Here is a 26,688-nt window from a genome sequence, read left to right as displayed (position 1 = left end):
GTCAGTTTGGTCACAGGCAGCTGTGCCATCGAGCGTGTCACATAGCGCTCAGATATCAGTGGACCTCACACAATCCACAAGTGTCCAGTGTCCAAAAGTGTACGCAGAGATTCAAAATCTCCATTATCCTCTCGTCACTTTGGTCACAGGCAGCTGTGCCATCGAGCGTGTCACATAGCGCTCAGATATCAGTGGGCCTCACACAATCCTCAAGTGTCCAGTGTCCAAAAGTGTACGCAGAGATTCAAAATCTCCATTATCCTCTCGTCACTTTGGTCACAGGCAGCTGTGCCATCGAGCGTGTCACAAAGCGCTCAGATATCAGTGGGCCTCACACAATCCACAAGTGTCCAGTGTTCAAAAGTGTACGCAGAGATTCAAAATCTCCATTATCCTCTCGTCACTTTGGTCACAGGCAGCTGTGCCATTGAGCGTGTCACATAGCGCTCAGATATCAGTGGGCCTCACACAATCCACAAGTGTCCAGTGTCCAAAAGTGTATGCAGAGATTAAAAATCTCCATTATCCTCTCGTCACTTTGGTCACAGGCAGCTGTGCCATGGAGCCTGACACATATCGCTCAGATATCAGTGGGCCTCACACAATCTACAAGTGTCCAGTGTCCAAAAGTGTACGCAGAGATTCAAAATCTCCATTATCCTCTCGTCACTTTGGTCACAGGCAGCTGTGCCATCGAGCGTCTCACATAGCGCTCAGATATCAGTGGGCCTCACACAATCTACAAGTGTCCAGTGTCCAAAAGTGTGCGCAGAGATTCAAAATCTCCATTATCCTCTCGTCACTTTGGTCACAGGCAGCTGTGCCATCGAGCGTGTCACATAGCGCTCAGATATCAGTGGGCCTCACACAATCCACAAGTGTCCAGTGTCCAAAAGTGTACGCAGAGATTCAAAATCTCCATTATCCTCTCGTCACTTTGGTCACAGGCAGCTGTGCCATCGAGTGTTTCACATAGCGCTCAGATATCAGTGGGCCTCACACAATCCACAAGTGTCCAGTGTCCAAAAGTGTACGCAGAGATTCAAAATCTCCATTATCCTCTCGTCACTTTGGTCACAGGCAGCTGTGCCATCGAGCGTGTCACATAGCGCTCAGATATCAGTGGGCCTCACACAATCCACAAGTGTCCAGTGTCCAAAAGTGTACGCAGAGATTCAAAATCTCCATTATCCTCTCGTCACTTTGGTCACAGGCAGCTGTGCCATCGAGCGTGTCACATAGCGCTCAGATATCAGTGGGCCTCACACAATCTACAAGTGTCCAGTGTCCAAAAGTGTACGCAGAGATTCAAAATCTCCATTATCCTCTCGTCACTTTGGTCACAGGCAGCTGTGCTATCGAGCGTGTCACATAGCGCTCAGATATCAGTGGGCCTCACACAATCCACAAGTGTCCAGTGTCCAAAAGTGTACGCAGAGATTCAAAATCTCCATTATCCTCTCGTCACTTTGGTCACAGGCAGCTGTGCCATCGAGCGTGTCACATAGCGCTCAGATATCAGTGGGCCTCACACAATCTACAAGTGTCCAGTGTCAAAAAGTGTACGCAGAGATTCAAAATCTCCATTATCCTCTCGTCACTTTGGTCACAGGCAGCTGTGCCATCGAGCGTGTCACATAGCGCTCAGATATCAGTGGGCCTCACACAATCTACAAGTGTCCAGTGTCCAAAAGTGTACGCAGAGATTCAAAATCTCCATTATCCTCTCGTCACTTTGGTCACAGGCAGCTGTGCCATCGAGCGTGTCACATAGCGCTCAGATATCAGTGGGCCTCACACAATCCACAAGTGTCCAGTGTCCAAAAGTGTACGCAGAGATTAAAAATCTCCATTATCCTCTCGTCACTTTGGTCACAGGCAGCTGTGCCATCGAGCCTGTCACATAGCGCTCAGATATCAGTGGGCCTCACACAATCTACAAGTGTCCAGTGTCCAAAAGTGTACGCAGAGATTCAAAATCTCCATTATCCTCTCGTCACTTTGGTCACAGGCAGCTGTGCCATCGAGCGTGTCACATAGCGCTCAGATATCAGTGGGCCTCACACAATCCACAAGTGTCCAGTGTCCAAAAGTGTACGCAGAGATTCAAAATCTCCATTTTCCTCTCGTCACTTTGGTCACAGGCAGCTGTGCCATCGAGCGTGTCACATAGCGCTCAGATATCAATGGGCCTCACACAATCTACAAGTGTCCAGTGTCCAAAAGTGTACGCAGAGATTCAAAATCTCCATTATCCTCTCGTCACTTTGGTCACAGGCAGCTGTGCCATCGAGCGTGTCACATAGCGCTCAGATATCAGTGGGCCTCACAAAATCCACAAGTGTCCAGTGTCCAAAAGTGTGCGCAGAGATTCAAAATCTCCATTATCCTCTCGTCACTTTGGTCACAGGCAGCTGTGCCATCGAGCCTGTCACATAGCGCTCAGATATCAGTGGGCCTCACACAATCCACAAGTGTCCAGTGTCCAAAAGTGTACGTAGAGATTCAAAATCTCCATTATCCTCTCGTCACTTTGGTCACAGGCAGCTGTGCCATCGAGCGTGTCACATAGCGCTCAGATATCAGTGGGCCTCAAACAATCCACAAGTGTCCAGTGTCCAAAATTGTACGTAGAGATTCAAAATCTCCATTATCCTCTCGTCACTTTGGTCACAGGCAGCTGTGCCATCGAGCGTGTCACATAGCGCTCAGATATCAGTGGGCCTCACACAATCCACAAGTGTCCAGTGTCCAAAAGTGTACGCAGAGATTCAAAATCTCCATTATCCTCTCGTCACTTTGGTCACAGGCAGCTGTGCCATCGAGCGTGTCACATAGCGCTCAGATATCAGTGGGCCTCACACAATCCACAAGTGTCCAGTGTCCAAAAGTGTACGCAGAGATTCAAAATCTCCATTATCCTCTCGTCACTTTGGTCACAGGCAGCTGTGCCATCGAGCGTGTCACATAGCGCTCAGATATCAGTGGGCCTCACACAATCCACAAGTGTCCAGTGTCCAAAAGTGTACGCAGAGATTCAAAATCTCCATTATCCTCTCGTCACTTTGGTCACAGGCAGCTGTGCCATCGAGCGTGTCACATAGCGCTAAGATATCAGTGGGCTTCACACAATCCACAAGTGTCCAGTGTCCAAAAGTGTACGCAGAGATTCAAAATCTCCATTATCCTCTCGTCACTTTGGTCACAGGCAGCTGTGCCATCGAGCGTGTCACATAGCGCTCAGATATCAGTGGGCCTCACACAATCCACAAGTGTCCAGTGTCCAAAAGTGTACGCAGAGATTCAAAATCTCCATTATCCTCTCGTCACTTTGGTCACAGGCAGCTGTGCCATCGAGCGTGTCACATAGCGCTCAGATATCAGTGGGCCTCACACAATCTACAAGTGTCCAGTGTCCAAAAGTGTACGCAGAGATTCAAAATCTCCATTATCCTCTTGTCACTTTGGTCACAGGCAGCTGTGCCATCGAGCGTGTCACATAGCGCTCAGATATCAGTGGGCCTCACACAATCTACAAGTGTCCAGTGTCCATAAGTGTACGCAGAGATTCAAAATCTCCATTATCCTCTCGTCACTTTGGTCACAGGCAGCTGTGCCATCGAGTGTGTCACATAGCGCTCAGATATCAGTGGGCCTCACACAATCCACAAGTGTCCAGTGTCCAAAAGTGTACGCAGAGATTCAAAATCTCCATTATCCTCTCGTCACTTTGGTCACAGGCAGCTGTGCCATCGAGCGTGTCACATAGCGCTCAGATATCAGTGGGCCTCACACAATCTAAAAGTGTCCAGTGTCCAAAAGTGTACGCAGAGATTCAAAATCTCCATTATCCTCTCGTCACTTTGGTCACAGGCAGCTGTGCCATCGAGCGTGTCACATAGCGCTCAGATATCAGTGGGCCTCACACAATCTACAAGTGTCCAGTGTCCAAAAGTGTACGCAGAGATTCAAAATCTCCATTATCCTCTCGTCACTTTGGTCACAGGCAGCTGTGCCATCGAGCATGTCACATAGCGCTCAGATATCAGTGGGCCTCACACAATCCACAAGTGTCCAGTGTCCAAAAGTGTACGCAGAGATTCAAAATCTCTATTATCCTCTCGTCACTTTGGTCACAGGCAGCTGTGCCATCGAGCGTGTCACATAGCGATCAGATATCAGTGGGCCTCACACAATCTACAAGTGTCCAGTGATCAAAAGTGTGCGCAGAGATTCAAAATCTCCATTATCCTCTCGTCACTTTGGTCACAGGCAGCTGTGCCATCGAGTGTGTCACATAGCGCTCAGATATCAGTGGGCCTCACACAATCCACAAGTGTCCAGTGTCCAAAAGTGTACGCAGAGATTCAAAATCTCCATTATCCTCTCGTCACTTTGGTCACAGGCAGCTGTGCCATCGAGCGTGTCACATAGCGCTTAGATATCAGTGGGCCTCACACAATCCACAAGTGTCCAGTGTCCAAAAGTGTACGCAGAGATTCAAAATCTCCATTATCCTCTCGTCACTTTGGTCACAGGCAGCTGTGCCATCGAGCGTGTCACATAGCGCTCAGATATCAGTGGGCCTCACACAATCCACAAGTGTCCAGTGTCCAAAAGTGTACGCAGAGATTCAAAATCTCCATTATCCTCTCGTCACTTTGGTCACAGGCAGCTGTGCCATCGAGCGTGTCACATAGCGCTCAGATATCAGTGGGCCTCACACAATCTACAAGTGTCCAAAAGTGTACGCAGAGATTCAAAATCTCCATTATCCTCTCGTCACTTTGGTCACCGGCAGCTGTGCCATCGAGCGTGTCACATAGCGCTCAGATATCAGTGGGCCTCACACAATCCACAAGTGTCCAGTGTCCAAAAGTGTACGCAGAGATTCAAAATCTCCATTATCCTCTCGTCACTTTGGTCACAGGCAGCTGTGCCATCGAGCGTGTCACATAGCGCTCAGATATCAGTGGGCCTCACACAATCTACAAGTGTCCAGTGTCCAAAAGTGTACGCAGAGATTCAAAATCTCCATTATCCTCTCGTCACTTTGGTCACAGGCAGCTGTGCCATCGAGCGTGTCACATAGCACTCAGATATCAGTGGGCCTCACACAATCTACAAGTGTCCAGTGTCCAAAAGTGTACGCAGAGATTCAAAATCTCCATTATCCTCTCGTCACTTTGGTCACAGGCAGCTGTGCCATCGAGCATGTCACATAGCGCTCAGATATCAGTGGGCCTCACACAATCCACAAGTGTCCAGTGTCCAAAAGTGTACGCAGAGATTCAAAATCTCCATTATCCTCTCGTCACTTTGGTCACAGGCAGCTGTGCCATCGACCGTGTCACATAGCGCTCAGATATCAGTGGGCCTCACACAATCCAAAAGTGTCCACTGTCCACAAGTGTGTGCAGAAATTCTAAATCTCCCCTGTCCTATAGACACCTTTTTTCTCTTTTTTCTTATTACTATATAGTTTGATGGATTTTGTCTACATTTCTACCAAAAATGAGGAAGGCTGGTGGAAGAGGCCGTGGAATTGGGCGGGGGTTAGCAGCTGGTAATGATTGTGTTGGTGGTGGATCTGATGGTAGTATCAAGAGCAAAATAGGACCGAATGCAGGAGGTGCTGCCCCTGCGTCATCGTCTGGCTACATAAGGCCTCGAACGCTTAGTTTTCTAGGAGTTGGCAAACCGCTTTTAAAGGCAGAGCATCAGGAAAAAGTTTTGTCTTACATTGCTGACTCAGCCTCCAGCTCTGTCGCCTCCTCTTCTTCAGTTGTAAAAAGTAAAAGCACTGAGTCGTCATTGGAGGCTCATGTTCATGAACAACACCTTTCCTTGTGTCCTTCACCCCAACCAAGATTGAAGGATGACGCAGGCCATACTACTGATTACTCCATGGAGCTGTTTTCACATACCATGCCTGGATTATCAAGTCAAATGGTGAATTACCCAGGCCAAGATGAATCTGACATGGAGTGCACTGATGCACAGCCGCTGATGGATGATTCTGCTGGTACATTCTCTCAGAGCACTACATTGTCCTCGCAGTGTACAGAGCCAGATTTTGACCCTGATGAGACTCAGGTGCCCCTTCCCGCACACTATACCACCATACACGGTGACACAGAGAAAGGTGCACATGACATAGAAGAGGAGGTGATGGATGACCCAGTTGTTGACCCAGATTGGCATCCATTGGGGGAAGAGGGTGCTGCTTCCAATAGCTCAGATGAGGAGCATCCACAGCAGACATCGACATCGCAACAGCTGTTATCTGGCAGGCCCGGAGCACTCCAAAGACAGGTTCCAAACATCAAAAGAGTTGCTGGACAGCTTGTCCAGAGGGTCAAAAGATCACAGCGTGCTAGGCCGCAAAATGTCTGCCAAAGTAGGAAGAGTGCAGTGTGGCACTTTTTTGAACAAAATCCTCATGATCAGGCCAAGGTTATCTGTAAGAAGTGCGCAAAGACCTTTAGCCGAGGGAAAAATCTGAAAAATTTGAATACCAGTTGCATGCTTAGACATTTAACCAGCATGCACTTGCAAGCGTGGACACAACACCAAACCTCAAGTGCCACATGTGCAACTGATCACAACGAAGGTAGTCAGCAATGCTACATTGTTTCCCCCACTGTAAGCCCACCGGTTAGCACAGCAGCAAATGTTGAGGTGTCGTTGCAAGGCCACAGCAGTCAGGGAATCCCACTGTTATATCAACGAAAGACTGATTCTAGGCCATCAGAAAGAACACCAACTCCATCACCATCATCAACCCTCTCTCAGTCCGCCCTGTCCACCGCTACTTCCATCATATGCAGCTCTCAAGTCCAGCTCACGCTCCCAGACACTATGAGTAGGTCAAGAAAGTACTCAGTCTCTCATCCGCGTACACTGGGTTTGAACGCCCACATTGCCAAACTAATCTCGTTTGAGATGATGCCCTTTCGGTTGGTGGAAAGCACAGCTTTCCGCGAACTCATGGCCTATGCAGTACCACGCTATGACCTACCCAGTCGCCACTTCTTCTCTCGCAAAGCCATCCCAGCCCTCCACCATCATGTGAAAGACCGCATTGTCCATGCACTCAAGCAGTCAGTGAGCGGAAAGGTGCACCTCACAACTGATGCATGGTCCAGTCGGCATGGCCAGGGCCGTTACGTGTCCATCACTGTGCACTGGGTTAATGTGGTGGATGCAGGGTCCACAGGGGACAGCGGTGGTGGGACAGTGCTGCCTAGCCCACGGTATAGTAAACAGTTGGCTGTAGGCGTTCGACCCTCCTCCTTCTCCTCCTCCTCCTCCAGAAGCGAAAGCTCGTCCACAGAGCGCAGTCGTACGAGCACTCCATCTGCAGCTGCCACTGTTGCACACGATGTGTCCCCCTATCGAGCAGCTAGTGGAAAGCGTCAGCAGGCTGTGTTGCAGATGATGTGTTTGGGCGACAGACACACCGCCGAGGTGCTGGCCGAGTACTTGAAGCGACAAACTGAGTCATGGCTGGGCAGTGTACATCTTGAGGCAGGCAAGGTAGTTAGTGATAACGGCCGTAATTTTGTGGCAGCCATAGCCCTTTCAAAACTCAGCCACATACCTTGCTTGGCTCACACCTTGAACCTGGTGGTGCAGTGCTTCCTCAAAAATTATCCGGAGTTAACAGCCCTGCTCCAGAAGGTGCGAAGACTGTGCGCGCACATCCGCCGGTCGCCTGTACACTCCGTTCGCATGCAGAAGCTGCAGCGATTGCTCCACCTTCCCAACCACTGCCTCATTATCGACATTGCAACAAGGTGGAACTCCACCCTGCACATGGTGGAGCCGCTGTGCGAGCAGAGGCAGGCCATAATGCATTTGTGGGAGGATACACGGCCAGGCACTTTGAGAGCAGACATGGAGTTGACAGGCGTGCAGTGGTCGAAGCTGAAAGACCTTTGTAAAGTCCTTCAGTGTTTTGAGGAATGCACATGGCTGGTAAGCGCAGACGACGCCATCCTAAGCATGAGCATCCCACTTATACGTCTGCTCATGCAAACTTTGACGCACCTTAAGGAGCAGGCGTCTGCAGCCAATGTTGATGAGGAGGAAGAGGAGGAGGGAATCCTTGATGACATTCAGCCATTGTCTGCTCAGGGACCTCTCCTGGACGAGGTGGAGGAAGAAGAGGAGGAGGAGGAGGAGGAGGATGATGGGGATGATTACTTAGGGGAGGAGGATGCATGTCGTGGGGCAAGTGAAAATGTTGGCGTGGCAAGGTCTGGTACAGGGTTTGTGCGTGACTGGAGGGATGTGGATTTGCCAGAAAGTGCTCCTCCACCCAGCACTCGCAGTGCATCATTGACACCGGGAACATTGGCCCACATGTCAGATTATGCCTTGCGGATCCTAAAAAGGGACCCCCGCATTGCCAAAATGATGAACGATGACGATTACTGGTTGGCCAGCATCCTGGATCCACGCTATAAAGGCAAATTACAAAACATCATGCCACAGGAGAACCTTGACCTAATATTGGCTAATAAACAAGCAACTCTGGTAAATCGGTTGCTTGAGGCATTCCCAGCACACAGCAGCGGTGATGGTTCTCACATGAGCCGTACGGGCCGGGGGCAGCTTGGCAGAGGTGTTCGTGGTGCACACAGCAGAAGTGGCGTTGGAGACAGGGGTTTCATGACAATGTTGTGGACTGATTTTTCAAATACCGCTCACACAACTGGTAATACTGCATCGATGGAAAGTGACAGGAGACAGCAGTTGTCAACTATGGTTACAAACTACTTTTCCTCCCATATTGATGTTCTCCCACACAGGTCATTCCCCTTTGACTATTGGGCCGCTAAACTGGACACCTGGCCTGAATTGGCCCAATATGCCTTACAGGAGCTCGCTTGCCCAGCTGCAAGTGTGCTATCGGAAAGAGTCTTCAGTGCAGCTGGATCAATCCTGACAGAAAAAAAGACCCGTCTGTCAACCCAAAATGTGGATGATCTAACCTTCATTAAAATGAACCACGCATGGGTTTCCAAGGATTTTGTCCCACCTTCCCCTGATGACACATAGGGTGACAGAAAAATGGCTTGCTTTGGTCCACCTCTTCCTGGTACTTCACCTATTTCGCCTTTTGCATCAGCTGAATGTCCAACATCAACATATGCCACTTTCTAAAACTCCCTAACTGTGCTGCCTCCCCCCTCATGGCCGGGGTAACCACCTAGCGTACGACACCGTGCGAGTGCCGTTGCCCTGGACAGGTGGGTAGGCCGACTCTTGGGCGCGGGCACTGGCACAGGGTCCCTCATAGTGCAATCAAGTGTCTCTGACGGTGGTGGTGCACACCCGCCGTCAGACACACCGCTGTACTATGAGGGGCCCAGTGCCAGTACCGATGCCCAAGAGTGGGCCCCCCTTGCTTGGGCAGGGCCACAGCATTTGCAATCTTTACCTCTCCCTGCTCCTCCGCTGTGTAATCTGGGCCGTCAAATCCATACTGTGCCTGACACCGTCTGAGCCTGCCTCCTGAGACATATATTTTGAATGTGTATGCTATCCATACATGTTATCCAGGGATACGGTACCCTTTCTAACCTTTGTGCAATGACGTGCAATCCATACTGGGCCTAACACCGTCTGAGCCTGCCTCATGCTGTATAGACATATATTTTGAATGTGTACGCTATCCATACATGTTATCCGGGGATACGGTACCCTTTCTAACCTTTGTGCAATGACGTGCAGTCCATACTGGGCCTAACAACGTCTGAGCCTGCCTCATGCTGTATAGACATATATTTTGAATGTGTACGCTATCCATACATGTTATCCGGGGATACGGTACCCTTTCTAACCTTTGTGCAATGACGTGCAATCCATACTGGGCCTAACACCGTCTGAGCCTGCCTCATGCTGTATAGACATATATTTTGAATGTGTACGCTATCCATACATGTTATCCGGGGATACGGTACCCTTTCTAACCTTTGTGCAATGACGTGCAATCCATACTGGGCCTAACACCGTCTGAGCCTGCCTCATGCTGTATAGACATATATTTTGAATGTGTACGCTATCCATACATGTTATCCGGGGATACGGTACCCTTTCTAACCTTTGTGCAATGACGTGCAATCCATACTGGGCCTAACAACGTCTGAGCCTGCCTCATGCTGTATAGACATATATTTTGAATGTGTACGCTATCCATACATGTTATCCGGGGATACGGTACCCTTTCTAACCTTTGTGCAATGACGTGCAATCCATACTGGGCCTAACACCGTCTGAGCCTGCCTCATGCTGTATAGACATATATTTTGAATGTGTACGCTATCCATACATGTTATCCGGGGATACGGTACCCTTTCTAACCTTTGTGCAATGACGTGCAATCCATACTGGGCCTAACACCGTCTGAGCCTGCCTCATGCTGTATAGACATATATTTTTAATGTGTACGCTATCCATACATGTTATCCGGGGATACGGTACCCTTTCTAACCTTTGTGCAATGACGTGCAATCCATACTGGGCCTAACAACGTCTGAGCCTGCCTCATGCTGTATAGACATATATTTTGAATGTGTACGCTATCCATACATGTTATCCGGGGATACGGTACCCTTTCTAACCTTTGTGCAATGACGTGCAATCCATACTGGGCCTAACACCGTCTGAGCCTGCCTCATGCTGTATAGACATATATTTTGAATGTGTACGCTATCCATACATGTTATCCGGGGATACGGTACCCTTTCTAACCTTTGTGCAATTAGGTGAAATCCATACTGGGCCTAACACCGTCTGAGCCTGCCTCATGCTGTATAGACATATATTTTGAATGTGTACGCTATCCATGCATGTTATCCGGGGATACGGTACCCTTTCTAACCTTTGTGCAATGACGTGCAATCCATACTGGGCCTAACACCGTCTGAGCCTGCCTCATGCTGTATAGACATATATTTTGAATGTGTACGCTATCCATACATGTTATCCGGGGATACGGTACCCTTTCTAACCTTTGTGCAATGACGTGCAATCCATACTGGGCCTAACACCGTCTGAGCCTGCCTCATGCTGTATAGACATATATTTTGAATGTGTACGCTATCCATACATGTTATCCAGGGATACGGTACCCTTTCTAACCTTTGTGCAATGACGTGCAATCCATACTGGGCCTAACACCGTCTGAGCCTGCCTCATGCTGTATAGACATATATTTTGAATGTGTACGCTATCCATACATGTTATCAGGGGATACGGTACCCTTTCTAACCTTTGTGCAATGACGTGCAATCCATACTGGGCCTAACACCGTCTGAGCCTGCCTCATGCTGTATAGACATATATTTTGAATGTGTACGCTATCCATACATGTTATCCGGGGATACGGTACCCTTTCTAACCTTTGTGCAATGACGTGCAATCCATACTGGGCCTAACACCGTCTGAGCCTGCCTCATGCTGTATAGACATATATTTTGAATGTGTACGCTATCCATACATGTTATCCAGGGATACGGTACCCTTTCTAACCTTTGTGCAATCACGTGCAATCCATACTGGGCGTGAGAACGGCTGGCGAGCTGTTAAGCAAGCTACAGCACCTGTCCAGACAAGTACAGGGATTCCCTAGCGAGGAGACTTATTTGATTGTTTTCAATGTTGGGACAGCAATTTTTGGGGAGCACTATACTCTGGAGAATGATAGATGGGGCCCACCATACACTGGAACATTCCAAAGGTGGACATCAGACACTGGAGCAGCATTTACAGGGCCCATTATACACTAGAGCATTAGAAATGGGGCCCATTATGTTTGGAGCATTATTTGGGCCCATAAGACAGTGGAGCTTCATCCATGGGGACCAACATATACTGTAGCATTATGTGGAGCTCATCATATACTGTTTCAAACATTATATGGGACCAATGATTCTGTATGGAGAAATAGATGGGCCTCGTCATGAGATGTAAAAAGTGAGGTATTTTTCATTGTACTATACCGCTATTTATCTGCCGTATCGGAGCATGATGAGTTGTGGTATGTGTTAAAGGGGCGCTCTTTCGCCCAGGGCACATGAAAACCTGCAGCCAGCCCTCCCCCCCACAACTTTAGCCAAATAACACCCATTTTTCAGTGCGTAACTTATATTATGAAGTTAATTAAGGTTGACAAGCTTAAGTAAGAAGAATTGATGTTTTTGTCATTCAAATGGGCACTGTTGGTGTGTTTCCTGTCCTCCTCTCACTGCCGACTTTTATTCCCCATTGACTTCCATTGGGTTTCGTGTTTCGGGACGACCCCGACTTTTCCCTTTAATCGGACGATCTTGCTCGACCCGACTTTTGGAAAAGTCGGGTTTCACGAAACGAAACGCGACCCTAAAAAACCAAAAGTCACTCAACTCTAGTGATAACCACTACACTACAGAAACTGGCTGCGGAAGGTTACTGTGGTCATGACGAGCCATCGAGAACAAAGACTCAACGTCAAAAGCTTTAATTTCAACGCCTAATGTCATGCTTCTATCCAGTTTCGAACTGGGGACCGTTCGCGTGTGAGGTGAACGTGACAACCACTACACTTCAGAAACTCCATGCAAAGCTAAAGATGTTTAAACATGCTGAAATGAACTTGAAAAAGAAAAAAACAGCCAGCCAAAGTCAAGAGGTCTTCCTCTATGTCTGAAGACAGGACAAAGTGCATTTTGCAACACAGGAACCTTTCATTTGTCAGGCTATTGTAGAAAAAGAACAAACAGGGAAACAAAACCATGCTCCACAAAACATTCTCATGCTTTTGTCCAAAAGCCAAAAAGAAAAAGCACCTGGATGCCTGCTTTCGCACCTTGATCCTATCAGGTGTTACTTGAATTAGGAACACTTAGACACTGTCAAAAACACACATGCTTGCCAAAAGCAAAAACGGGTAGAAATAATCACATTGGTAAAAGTAATGCTCATTAAACCAGCAATAGAATATGCTAACTAAGGCTAATTAAGCCAACAATATACGTTTGTGATCAAAATAAAGAAAAGCCACATGTTTCTGCCCGGGATCAAAACAGGGAACTTTCAGGAGGATGGCAAACAGGACAATCACTACACTACAGTAACCAGACAAGAGCATTTACTGTGGTCATGGCAAGCATTAAACATCAAGCACTCATTGTCAAAAGCGCTAGTTCGCAAGAGGAACGCTGTGTTTTTGCCCAGTTTCGAACTGAGGACCTTTCGCGTGTAAAGCGAACGTGATAACCGCTACACTACAGAAACCAACCGATTCAAACAAACAAAAAATGCTGTGGTCATGGCAAGCAATAAAGAACAAGCACTGAAAGTCAAAAAGATCGTTTTCCAAGAGAAACAGCTGTGTTTCTGCCCAGTTTCGAACTGGGGACCTTTCGCGTGTGAGGCGAACGTGATAACCGCTACACTACAGAAACCGGATGCAAGCGATTACTGTGGTGACAACAAGCAATCGAGATCAAGAACTGAAAGTCAAAAGCTTGGATACCAAAGGGTAACAGAGTGTTTCTGCCTAGTTTCGAACTGGGGACCTTTCGCGTGTTAGGCGAACGTGATAACCACTACACTACAGAAACCGGCTGCTGAAGGTTACTGTGGTCATGATGAGCCATCGAGAACAAAGACTCAACGTCAAAAGCTTTAATATCAACGCCTAATGTCATGCTTCTATCCAGTTTCGAACTGGGGACCGTTCGCGTGTGAGGTGAACGTGACAACTACTACACTTCAGAAACTCCATGCAAAGCTAAAGATGTTTAAACATGCTGAAATGAACTTGAAAAAGAAAAAAACAACCAGCCAAAGTCAAGAGGTCTTCCTCTATGTCTGAAGACAGGGCAAAGTGCATTTTGCAACACAGGAACCTTTCATTTGTCAGGCTATTGGAGAAAAAGAACAAACAGGGAAACAAAACCATGCTCCACAAAACATTCTCATGCCTTTGTCCAAAAGCCAAAAAGATAAAGCACCTAGATGCCTGCTTTCGCACCTTGATCCTATCAGGTGTTACTTGAATTAGGAACACTTAGACACTGTCAAAAACACACATGCTTGCCAAAAGCAAAAACGGGTAGAAATAATCACATTGGTAAAAGTAATGCTCATTAAACCAGCAATAGAATATGCTAACTAAGGCTAATTAAGCCAACAATATACGTTTGTGAATCAAATAAAGAAAAGCCACATGTTTCTGCCCGGGATCAAAACAGGGAACTTTCAGGAGGATGGCAAACAGGACAATCACTACACTACAGTAACCAGACAAGAGCGTTTACTGTGGTCATGACAAACATTAACGATCAATCACTCATTGTCAAAAGCACTAGTTTGCAAGAGGAACGCTGTGTTTCTGCCCAGTTTCGAACTGAGGACCTTTCGCGTGTAAAGCGAACGTGATAACCTCTACACTACAGAAGCCAACCGATTCAAACAAATAAAAAATGCTGTGGTCATGGCAAGCAATAAAGAACAAGCACTGAAAGTCAAAAAGATCGTTTTCCAAGAGAAAATGCTGTGTTTCTGCCCAGTTTCGAACTGGGGACCTTTCGCGTGTGAGGCGAACGTGACAACCACTACACTTCAGAAACTCCATGCAAAGCTAAAGATGTTTAAACATGCTGAAATGAACTTGAAAAAGAAAAAAACAGCCAGCCAAAGTCAAGAGGTCTTCCTCTATGTCTGAAGACAGGACAAAGTGCATTTTGCAACACAGGAACCTTTCATTTGTCAGGCTATTGGAGAAAAAGAACAAACAGGGAAACAAAACCATGCTCCACAAAACATTCTCATGCCTTTGTCCAAAAGCCAAAAAGAAAAAGCACCTGGATGCCTGCTTTCGCACTGATAGGAACTGAAGGAGTTAAATTGAGTTCTGTCTATGTTGCATTCTCTTGTTTAAAACCTTATCTGTTCTTCGAGGAGATGTCTCAGACATCTCCCTTGTGAACCAAGGTCAAATACCTCTGCTTTTTTGCCTAAGTGACTTTCTTTGTAGAAAACAAGTTGTGAAATCATTTGTACTGCGCATGTCTGTAAATGTTTAAATTCTTTACTATAAAAGACGGAAGCCTAACTGATAAGCCAGAGGCGTCTTGGCAGGCATCCCGAGTGGTATTATACAGCCCGTGTCTGTGTTAGCCTTCTCGACGGAGCAATTGATTAGAGACATATGGTGCTTCACACCTAAGAACATCGGTCCTTCAGATGAAAGAGTAATCTGAGGTATCCCGACAGTTTCCTGGCGCCCGAAACAGGGACCTGATATAGGCACCTCTCCAAGACTACCCGATCTACAGACCACTCCAGTTACTGATGAAATTGTGAACAGCAGACCTAAACACCTGGCCATGTAAGAGATCAATTTTTCTCTTCTCTGCTCTTTATAATCTATCATTATAACTAAGGTCCGTATAAAGGGGAATCTAGTAGAGGAGGGGGCCGTAAAATCAGGTCCATATAAGAACTCTGAGGAAATCGGGTGTGATACGCATATGTAATTTCTGCTCGAATGAGAGGTTACTGTAGGTTCTGTCTGTGCACAGCTATTTTTAGAAAAAGAGCTGATGCAAATCAAAATGGGAGAGGTCTGACGTTACGGAATATAAGGCTGGGTGAACAGTTCATACTGCGCAGCCCGGACGGACACGTTTTTCACAATAGACGATTCCGCACTAGAAATAGAGGAGGTTGTTGAGTGACTGCCTTGATTTGAAGGACTGTGAAAAGTAGACAAATAAGCTGCACAGTAGGTATTCGTTCAAAGAGTGGTGGTATTGCCTAACTGGGTCATGTGACAGCGTCCTTTCGGGGAGGTCACCGCCTAAGCTTAAATCAACACCCTTTACGAATAAACCTTGTGACAGATAAGAGTGTGATAGAATGAGCACAGGACCACGAAATGAGCCTGTGACAGGATATGACTGAAGAACCCCGATAGATGGACACTTTGTTTACAATCCTGTGTGTTGTGGGAGTATTTCTGTTCGGATGCTACATAGCATATAAGTACACGAAACACGTAGTACACCGAGGAACAGACACTCCATTTAGCCTGTTAGCACCTTAGGAAGAAGGTAACGAGGTATAGTAGAGCCTAGTCTTGAGCTTACCCAATACACCACCTAAGGCAGGGGACTAACAGGAAGACAACAAGAGAAACAGGATAAGAATAAAAGATAAAATGGGGAACAGTCAGGGAAAGACACCTGAAGAAGGAAATCGGTTATGTGATATAATTGAGGATAGATATGGAAGTAGTGCAGCAAAGAACCTGGAAAAAGTATTAATCAAATCCAAAGTGCAAGATAGGCAGGCTGTGTGAATCCTTGCATATATGTCTATGAGAACCTCTGAATAAGATGAGAGATGAGTAATTGAGTAAAAAAAAAAAATAAATAAAAAAAAATCAGTGAATGAGCACGTATGAATGAATCATCACACATCATTTTTGTGTCAAGAGATTTGTGACCTTTCTAGTTGTGGTGGAATCCCGGACAGATGCGTTATAGATAATTCAAATCTACATCTGAGACTGAATGAATTGAGTAATGATATACACTCACTGGCCACTTTATTAGGTACACCATGCTAGTAACGGGTTGGACCCCCTTTTGCCTTCAGAACTGCCTCAATTCTTCGTGGCAGAGATTCAACAAGGTGCTGGAAGCATTCCTCAGAGATTTTGGACCATATTGACATGATGGCATCACACAGTTGGCGCAGATTTGTCGGCTGCACATCCCTGATGCGAATCTCCCGTTCCACCACATCCCAAAGATGCTCTATTGGATTGAGATCTGGTGACTGAGGAGGCCATTTGAGTACAGTGAACTCATTGTCATGTTCAAGAAACCAATCTGAGATGATTCGAGCTTTATGACATGGCGCATTATCCTGCTGAAAGTAGCCATCAGATGCCTGTTCTTAGCTGAGAGGAGTGGTACCCAGTGTGGTCTTCTGCTGCTGTAGCCCATCTGCCTCAAAGTTCGACGCACTGTGCGTTCAGAGATGCTCTTCTGCCTACCTTGGTTGTAACGGGTGGCAATTTGAGTCACTGTTGCCTTTCTATCAGCTCGAACCAGTCTGCCCATTCTCCTCTGACCTCTGGCATCAACAAGGCATTTCCGGCCACAGAACTGCCGGTCACTGGATTTTTTTTCTTTTTCGGACCATTCTCTGTAAACCCTAGAGATGGTTGTGCGTGAAAATCCCAGTAGATCAGCAGTTTCTGAAATACTCAGACCAGCCCTTCTGGCACCAACAATCATGCCACGTTCAAAGGCACTCAAATCACCTTTCTTCCCCATACTGATGCTCGGTTTGAACTGCAGGAGATTGTCTTGACCATGTCTACATGCCTAAATGCACTGAGTTGCCGCCATGTGATTGGCTGATTAGTAATTAAGTCTTAACACACAGTTGGACAGGTGTACCTAATAAAGTGGCCAGTGAGTGTAGTTCGTGTTATATGTGGCATTACATTGTAAAGTTTCCTGAATGCATTTGGCCAGAAAAAGGGCAAGGCATGGTTAATCTCATTATACAGTTATCTGCCCTTACAGTGAAATCCCGTGATTTTGAGTTTCTTTGTAGAAATTGATTTTGATAAGTCTAAAGAACTACAGAATTCTGTGAAGGACGACGCTGCATTCTGACGGGAGGGAGGAAGGATGGAGCTGCGCAGTTTCTTCTCCCTTCGCTCTTATCTCTGCTGAGTGTGAGCTGTGCTCAAAATTCTCTGTAATTCTATCCGTAAGGTACAAGCTGAAAGATTTGTGCATTTTAAAGCAACAGTACTTAATTGAAGATTGGAAGTTAAAAGTAAGATATGGTGCCTAATTTAGAAGGGAATTGTAAGTGATTGTTTGGTCATTGTAAGTGATTGCTTGGTCATTAATGTGTTTGAACCTGCTTCTAGTTGTGTGATTGATTTGTATAGCAAATTGTGTCAAATTACAAGAGACAGAGAAGGAAGGAAGCAGTAAAACAAGTGGGACAAATATTGAAAAAGGCAAAAATACCAGAGTGTGAATGTTTGGATGTACAAAAAGGCACAGACAAGGGAAGAAAATAGCAAGTGAATAAATGATGCTTGAGAATGTGCAGCAGTGTGGAAGGTGTATTATGAATGTTTGATTGACAAAGTGTAACCAGAGACCCAGACAAAACAGATGGACTTGTAAACACTGTGGTCAGACTCAGACAAATCCAGACTGAATAGCTACTTGTGTGACCTGTGCTACTGACCTAAGAGAATTGCACTAAATCCTATCCAGACAAGATCATAAGAAGCTGACATAATAGTGTGGATAGTGGGTAGTGGGGACATTGGCCCTTGAGGAGTAAGCTGACAGTAGACATCAGACGGCCAACCCCATCAGGACCTAGAAGTGTGACTAGAATAAGAAAGATACAGGTGTATTATCCCTGGAGCCCCTCTGACCAGCTAGCTTTGCTGAAGCAGCTGCCTGCCCCTGAAGACTAACCATTCCCGTTTTACAGTTTTACAGACACATAAAGGAAGTACAGCAGACATATAAGTGTACCTGGGCAGACCTAGAGAGGTTGGTGAGTCTAAAGGCAGGTGACGCACTAGATCATATAATTAAGACACACAGATGTGACAAAGAATCAGGCTTGGGGCATGGATGATAAATCTGCACGATCTGGGGAGACGTACTGTGAGTCACTAAGACAATGGGCTGCAGTGGAACAATCAGAGCAGTCTGTACTCCTGACTAATGTGACACAGCAAAGATGAGAGAGAGTAGAGATATACCTTGGACGGTTACAGCTGAAATGGGCAGACATGGGGTACATTTGCATAAACCCACTTGATGTTAGAATACTGGTGAATGCATTCATTGACGGTATGAACAAAGATTTACGAGACGCAGTACAGACAGCCAGACCTGAATGGAGACATGTAGATCCGAAAGACCTCCTTAAGGTAGCTAAAGAAATTGAGCAAACAAGGACAATAAGACGACCTGTCATGTATGCTGGAGCACAAGGAAAAAAGTGGAGACGTAATAGGGAAGGCATGTGAGATGACACTGACGTTTCTTTTGACAATCTATTCCCCACATGACATCCATGCCATACTCCTACAAGTTCAACCAAAACATCTGTCTATGGCCAGACAGCTCCGACTTGAGTGTGCTCTACTAATTCCTGAGTATGTCACCCTCAAAAGATGTAACGTTCTGAATCCAGCCACCCTCCTGCCTGTGGATTCAGAAAAGGGGGAATTGGTGACCGTATTGGCAAGTGAGGAAGGATACTTTGACATGACGCATGAACATGTCTGCATAGAACTGATGAGTCAGGAGACAGTTGGGTTTGCACACATTCATGAAAAACCTGTTCCTAATGCAGACTTTGAGTTTCTTTTTTGTAGATGGCCCCAGATACCACCAGGATGGACGATTCTACACTGGATATGCAGTAGTATCCTCACATGAGGTAATCCGAGCGGAGCCACTCTCTCCTCACATGTCGGCGCAGGAGGCAGAGTTGAAGGCACTCACTGAGGCGTGTAGAGCCGCTGCAGGTAAAGTCGCTAATATTTTCACAGATTCGAAGCCCATTAAAAATGCAGAGCTGGTGAAACAATTGATGGAGGCATTGATGTTACCAGTCCAGGTTGGCATTGTCAAGGTAAAAGCACACACAAAGGTGACTCCGTGGAGGTAGAGGGCAATAGAAGGGCGAACGAGGCTGCTAAAATAGCACAAGGCGGCCTAGAGAGAGCAGTGGACGGTGGCGGGGAGTCAGCGTATTCCAGCCACATTGGGTCTAGATGTCCTGAAATCCCTCCAGCAAAAGGCTGCCCAAACAGAGAAGGTACACCGGGGGAGACTGGGAGCTGAGCTGAACTCAAATGGAGTATGGGAGAATAAGGATAAAATGTGCCCACCAAAGTCCCTGTTCCCAATCATGGCGCAAGCAGCACATGGCCCCAATCACACCTCAAAAAGTCACATGTGTGCCATGGTAGATGCCTTCTGGATCGCTCCTGGCTTCAGTTGCGCAGCCGCGAAACTTGTACAATCATGCCTCATCTGTGCACAGCACAACCCAGGTAAAACAGTAAAAGTCCCTAAGAAAGCGACACCTAGGCCTCTCTACCCATTTCAGAGACGGCAGATTGACGACATACAGCTACCAAGGTAGGAGTGTATGCAAATATCCTAGTATGTGTAGATCTCTTCTCTGGATGGCCAGAGGCCTACCCGGTGAAAACGGCTACAGCTCGAGCCACTGCAAAGAAACTGGTGATGGAACTAGTACCACGATTCGGTGTCCCTGAAACAATTGAATCAGACAGAGGTACACACTTTACTGCTGAGGTAATGCAAAATGTAATGCAAATGATAGGTGTAGAACAAGCATTTCATACACCCTACCACCCACAGAGTTCAGGGAAGGTAGAGAGAATGAACGGGACACTAAAATTGAAAATACAGAAAACCATGGAACAAACCCATAAACCATGGCCAGAGTGTCTCCCATTAGCATTATTCTCAGTAAGGTACACACCCACGGGGAAAACTAAACTGTCACCCTTCGAGATACTGTTTGGAAGACCACCGAACACAGGGTTGTATTACCCACAGGTCTTAACACTCAATGTGGATAATTTGACAAGTTATGTAATCCAGTTGCAAAAGCATTTAACTCAAATGCATTCTCTAGTTTTCTCTTCCATTCCAGATCCAGATAGTGTGGAAGGAACTCACTGTCTTCAACCTGGTGATTACGTATATGTCAAGAAACACTCCAGAAAGACCCTTGAACCCCGATATCAAGGACCTTACCAAGTACTCCTAACAACGCCTACTTCTGTTAAGTTGGAAGGACGACCAACCTGGATCCACGCATCGCATTGCAAACTAGCCACAGGAGTTAACAAAGCATAAGAGTGCATAATGTTTTGGTTTGGTTTTGTTGCATTATCTGTAATAATGGTAGCTGCGTGGGACAGTCTAAATGCTCCAATGTCCTTGAATAATAAGTTTATACAACATCATGAAAAATTACTGAATGATTGGTCAAATGACACTCAGTCTCCAGCTGATTGCTGGATCTGCACACATTCACCAGTATCAGCCACTAGTATTCCGTTCCTTGTTATTCCTATGCCACCCGAGGAATTATTTGCCTGGACCAGTTGTTCTGATACACTTGCTAATAATGCCACAAATAATGTGAAGTTATGGAACACAACTGTTGGAATACCTATTGTGAGATGGGTAGGATACCCTTGGTGGCAGGGTAACCTTTCAGGAAGTAATGCACACCTTCAATATCTGGCATATAAAGGGGGGGCTTGGGTACCCAGGAATAGAACTCGATTAACCTACCTGGGGCAAATTCCAATGTATGGCCTACAAGTTAGTTTTAATGTAACTTCCCACTCTACTGATGCCTTCAAACCAATACTGCTAGAAAGAAGGTTGCATAACACGTCCTGGGAGTATTCCAATTTATTTCCCCAGGGCAATAATGAAACTTGTTTTAATATTTCAGGTAATATACCTTGCAATGAGTCATCTGGATATGAGAAAGGAACTCCCACCTGTGGAAATCCCGATGTAGGGTATTGTAGCCCTTTAGGACAACTTCCAAATTGGTGTATGCTTCAGAATGTATCTGCGCTCATAGATTTAGTTCATAGACTGGTATTACAACATTCAGCCCTATGGGACCTACCTAGTGACATGTACTGGATATGTGGAGACAATGCATATAAATGGTTGCCAGTAGGGGTAAAAGGTGCTTGTACTCTGGGTCGTTTGACTCCAGCTACCTTTGTTATTCCGAATGACCAGTTGAATACTCAGAGCATACCTAAACACACGTTGTACAAAAGAGCTGCTGACAATACACCTCGCCTCTCTGGGAGACCACATATAGTGCAGATGAGTGTGGCTAATAAAATTGTCAGTTCTATTTTTATTTATCCTATGATTACTCAAATGTGGGATAAATTAGTCAGGGCTACAGATTACTTAGATGACCAAATATGGGATATATTGGATATATTGAACACCACCGTTGCTGTCCAAAATCAGCTCATCATAGCCACTAATCAGCATACCATAGTATTAGATTATTTAACTGCAGCGCAAGGAGGTATGTGTCAAGTCATCGGACCAGCTTGCTGTCATTATATAGATCCCAACAGCATTATAAAGTTAAAATTGAAAATAGAGGATGTTCAAAAACTTAGAGATCAGTACGATAAAGACAATGATCGTACTAAGGATAGTTGGTGGTCAGATACATTCTCCTTTCTTAATCCAGCTAATTGGTTTAAGGGTATTGGAGGCTGGATAACTGGGATTATACTAAGTCTATTACGTATTGTTGTTTGTATCTTCGTAATATATGTGCTATTGAAACTTGTTTTTTGGTGTATCTCTGTATGCAAGAAAAGATGTAGAAATAGATAAGGAAGTTTGACTGTAAACAACAAGAATTTAACTATTATTCCTTTGAGTCCTAGATTGACATCTCATTTCTGGCATGAAGGAGCGTACTCTTGCAATGATGGACGTGGCTTCAGTATCTGGGGGATGGAGAAGGTAGAAGACCTGTCTCCCTTGGGCAACCCGTCGGCCTGGGATAGTACCTGGTGAACGAGCCACTATCCGCTGTTGTTGCAGGATCCAGTGTTCCAGATTGTGGAAAATGAAGATGTCAAAGGGGGGAATGATAGGAACTGAAGGAGTTAAATTGAGTTCTGTCTATGTTGCATTCTCTTGTTTAAAACCTTATCTGTTCTTCGAGGAGATGTCTCAGACGTCTCCCTTGTGAACCAAGGTCAAATACCTCTGCTTTTTCGCATAAGTGACTTTCTTTGTAGAAAACAAGTTGTGAAATCATTTGTACTGTGCATGTCTGTAAATGTTTAAATTCTTTACTATAAAAGACGGAAGCCTAACTGATAAGCCAGAGGTGTCTTGGCAGGCATCCCGAGTGGTATTATACAGCCCGTGTCTGTGTTATCCTTATTGACGGAGCAATTGATTAGAGACATATGGTGCTTCACACCTAAGAACATCGGTCCTTCAGATGAAAGAGTAATCTGAGGGTTCCCGACAGCACCTTGATCCTATCAGGTGTTACTTGAATTAGGAACACTTAGACACTGTCAAAAACACACATGCTTGCCAAAAGCAAAAACGGGTAGAAATAATCACATTGGTAAAAGTAATGCTCATTAAACCAGCAATAGAATATGCTAACTAAGGCTAATTAAGCCAACAATATACGTTTGTGATCAAAATAAAGAAAAGCCACATGTTTCTGCCCGGGATCAAAACAGGGAACTTTCAGGAGGATGGCAAACAGAACAATCACTACACTACAGTAACCAGACAAGAGCGTTTACTGTGGTCATGGCAAGGATTAAAGATCAAGCACTCATTGTCAAAAGCGCTAGTTTGCAAGAGAAATGCTGTGTTTCTGCCCAGTTTCGAACTGAGGACCTATCGCGTGTAATGCGAACGTGATAACCGCTACACTACAGAAACCAACCGATTCAAAAAGGCAAAAAATGCTGTGGTCATGGCAAGCAATAAAGAACAAGCACTGAAAGTAAAAAAGATCATTTTCCAAGAGAAAAATCTGTGTTTCGGCCCAGTTTCGAAATGAGGACATTTCGCATGTGAGGCGAACGTGATAACCGCTACACTACAAAAACCGGATGCAAGTGCTTACTGTGGTGACAACAAGCAATCGAGATCAAGAACTGAAAGTCAAAAGCTTGGATACCAAAGAGTAACAGCGTGTTTCTGCCAAGTTTCGTACTGGAGACCTTTCGCGTGTTAGGCGAACGTGATAACCACTACACTACAGAAACCGGCTGCGTAAGGTTACTGTGGTCATGACGAGCCATCGAGAACAAAGACTCAACGTCAAAAGCTTTAATATCAACACCTAATGTCATGCTTCTATCCAGTTTCGAACTGGGGACCGTTCGCGTGTGAGGTGAACGTGACAACCACTACACTTCAAAAACTCCATGCAAAGCTAAAGATGTTTAAACATGCTGAAATGAACTTGAAAAAGAAAAAAACAGCCAGCCAAAGTCAAGAGGTCTTCCTCTATGTCTGAAGACAGGACAAAGTGCATTTTGCAACACAGGAACCTTTCATTTGTCAGGCTATTGGAGAAAAAGAACAAACAGGGAAACAAAACCATGCTCCACAAAACATTCTCATGCCTTTGTCCAAAAGCCAAAAAGAAAAAGCACCTAGATGCCTGCTTTCGCACCTTGATCCTATCAGGTGTTACTTGAATTAGGAACACTTAGACACTGTCAAAAACACACATGCTTGCCAAAAGCAAAAATGGGTAGAAATAATCACATTGGTAAAAGTAATGCTCATTAAACCAGCAATAGAATATGCTAACTAAGGCTAATTAAGCCAACAATATACGTTTGTGATCAAAATAAAGAAAAGCCACATGTTTCTGCCCGGGATCAAAACAAGGAACTTTCAGGAGGATGGCAAACAGGACAATCACTACACTACAGTAACCAGACAAGAGCGTTTACTGTGGTCATGGCAAGCATTAAAGATCAAGCACTCATTGTCAAAAGCGCTAGTTTGCAAGAGAAACGCTGTGTTTCTGCCCAGTTTCGAACTGAGGACCTTTCTCGTGTAAAGCGAATGTGATAACCGCTACACTACAGAAACCAACCGATTCAAACAAACAAAAAATGCTGTGGTCATGGCAAGCAATAAAGAACAAGCACTGAAAGTCAAAAAGATCATTTTCCAAGAGAAAAAGCTGTGTTTCTGCCCAGTTTCGAACTGGGGACCTTTCGCGTGTTAGGCGAACATGATAACCGCTACACTACAGAAACCGGCTGCGGAAGGTTACTGTGGTCATGACGAGCCATCGAGAACAAAGACTCAACGTCAAAAGCTTTAATATCAACACCTAATGTCATGCTTCTATCCAGTTTCGAACTGGGGACCGTTCGCGTGTGAGGTGAACGTGACAACCACTACACTTCAGAAACTCCATGCAAAGCTAAAGATGTTTAAACATGCTGAAATGAACTTGAAAAAGAAAAAAACAGCCAGCCAAAGTCAAGAGGTCTTCCTCTATGTCTGAAGACAGGACAAAGTGCATTTTGCAACACAGGAACCTTTCATTTGTCAGGCTATTGGAGAAAAAGAACAAACAGGGAAACAAAACCATGCTCCACAAAACATTCTCATGCCTTTGTCCAAAAGCCAAAAAGAAAAAGCACCTAGATGCCTGCTTTCGCACCTTGATCCTATCAGGTGTTACTTGAATTAGGAACACTTAGACACTGTCAAAAACACACATGCTTGCCAAAAGCAAAAACGGGTAGAAATAATCACATTGGTAAAAGTAATGCTCATTAAACCAGCAATAGAATATGCTAACTAAGGCTAATTAAGCCAACAATATACGTTTGTGATCAAAATAAAGAAAAGCCACATGTTTCTGCCCGGGATCAAAACAGGGAACTTTCAGGATGATGGCAAACATGACAATCACTACACTACAGTAACCAGACAAGAGCGTTTACTGTGGTCATGGCAAGCATTAAAGATCAAGCACTCATTGTCAAAAGCGCAAGTTTGCAAGAGGAACGCTGTGTTTCTGCCCAGTTTCGAACTGAGGACCTTTCGCGTGTAAAGCAAACATGATAACCGCTACACTACAGAAACAAACCGATTCAAACAAACAAAAGATGCTGTGGTCATGGCAAGCAATAAAGAACAAGCACTGAAAGTCAAAAAGATCGTTTTCCAAGAGAAAAAGCTGTGTTTCTGCCCAGTTTCGAAGTGGGGACCTTTTGCGTGTGAGGCGAACGTGATAACCGCTACACTACAGAAACCGGATGCAAGCGCTTACTGTGGAGACAACAAGCAATCGAGATCAAGAACTGAAAGTCAAAAGCTTGGATACCAAAGGGAGGAAATGGTTGAGGAGGTAAAAGTGGCTGGGACCCTAGGAGGTAGCGACCATGCTATTTTAGAATTTTGGATAACTAGAGGTGGAAGACCTGTGAAGACTCAGACGTCAAGGTTAGATTTCAGAAAGGCAGATTTTAAGGGATTCAGAAAGAGAATTGGAGGGATCCAATGGCTGGATATCCTTAAAGACAAAAATGTCCAGGAAGGATGGGAAATCTTGAAAAATGAAATTCTCAAAGCACAGTTGTTAACAATTCCGAAAAGAGGGAAGAATAGGAAGCATTTAAGGAAACCAGGATGGATGAACACAGAACTTAAGCACATGCTAAAAAGGAAGAAAAAAATGTTTATAAAATGGAAAAAGGGAGGCATATCTAAAGAAGAATATAATGCTGTCTGCAGAACCTGCAGGGCACAAATCAGATTAGCTAAAGCTGAAAATGAACTGAGGCTTGCAAGAGATGTCAAAAGCAATAATAAAGGATTTTGGGGATATGTCAAAAGTAAAAGAAAAGTCAAAGATGCTATAGTATTTTTACAGGATGAAAATGATGAAATGGTAAGACAGGATGTTGAGAAGGCTGAACTTTTAAATTCCTATTTTGCATCTGTTTTCTCTCAGAAAGGAAATGCAACATCAACTGTTATTCACTGTCCTATTAAGGGAATAGAAGAATCCAGG

At 45.3% G+C, this 26,688-nt stretch overlaps 6 non-coding genes across 6 annotated transcripts; all 6 read right to left on the bottom strand.

Moving 5' to 3' along the window:
• Positions 1-13,211: 13,211 nt before the first annotated feature.
• On the bottom strand, positions 13,212-13,284 carry TRNAV-UAC (transfer RNA valine (anticodon UAC)). The gene has a single exon. It is a non-coding gene; the product is annotated as a tRNA-Val (tRNA).
• A 97-nt stretch (positions 13,285-13,381) lies between these two features.
• On the bottom strand, positions 13,382-13,454 carry TRNAV-CAC (transfer RNA valine (anticodon CAC)). Its single transcript has one exon. It is a non-coding gene; the product is annotated as a tRNA-Val (tRNA).
• An 86-nt stretch (positions 13,455-13,540) lies between these two features.
• Positions 13,541-13,613, bottom strand: TRNAV-AAC (transfer RNA valine (anticodon AAC)). The gene has a single exon. It is a non-coding gene; the product is annotated as a tRNA-Val (tRNA).
• Positions 13,614-14,381: 768 nt separating this feature from the next.
• Positions 14,382-14,454, bottom strand: TRNAV-UAC (transfer RNA valine (anticodon UAC)). Its single transcript has one exon. It is a non-coding gene; the product is annotated as a tRNA-Val (tRNA).
• A 10,389-nt stretch (positions 14,455-24,843) lies between these two features.
• Positions 24,844-24,916, bottom strand: TRNAV-AAC (transfer RNA valine (anticodon AAC)). The gene has a single exon. It is a non-coding gene; the product is annotated as a tRNA-Val (tRNA).
• A 768-nt stretch (positions 24,917-25,684) lies between these two features.
• Positions 25,685-25,757, bottom strand: TRNAV-UAC (transfer RNA valine (anticodon UAC)). The gene has a single exon. It is a non-coding gene; the product is annotated as a tRNA-Val (tRNA).
• Between the last annotated feature and the right edge of the window lie 931 nt (positions 25,758-26,688).

This window comes from Dendrobates tinctorius, unplaced genomic scaffold (genome assembly GCF_039654945.1).
Source record: "Dendrobates tinctorius isolate UK_male_01 unplaced genomic scaffold, ASM3965494v1 ptg000251l, whole genome shotgun sequence".
Taxonomy (NCBI): Eukaryota; Metazoa; Chordata; class Amphibia; order Anura; family Dendrobatidae; genus Dendrobates; species Dendrobates tinctorius.
The sequence above is the reverse complement of the archived record's forward strand: the minus strand, read 5'-3'. Positions and strand labels throughout refer to the sequence as shown.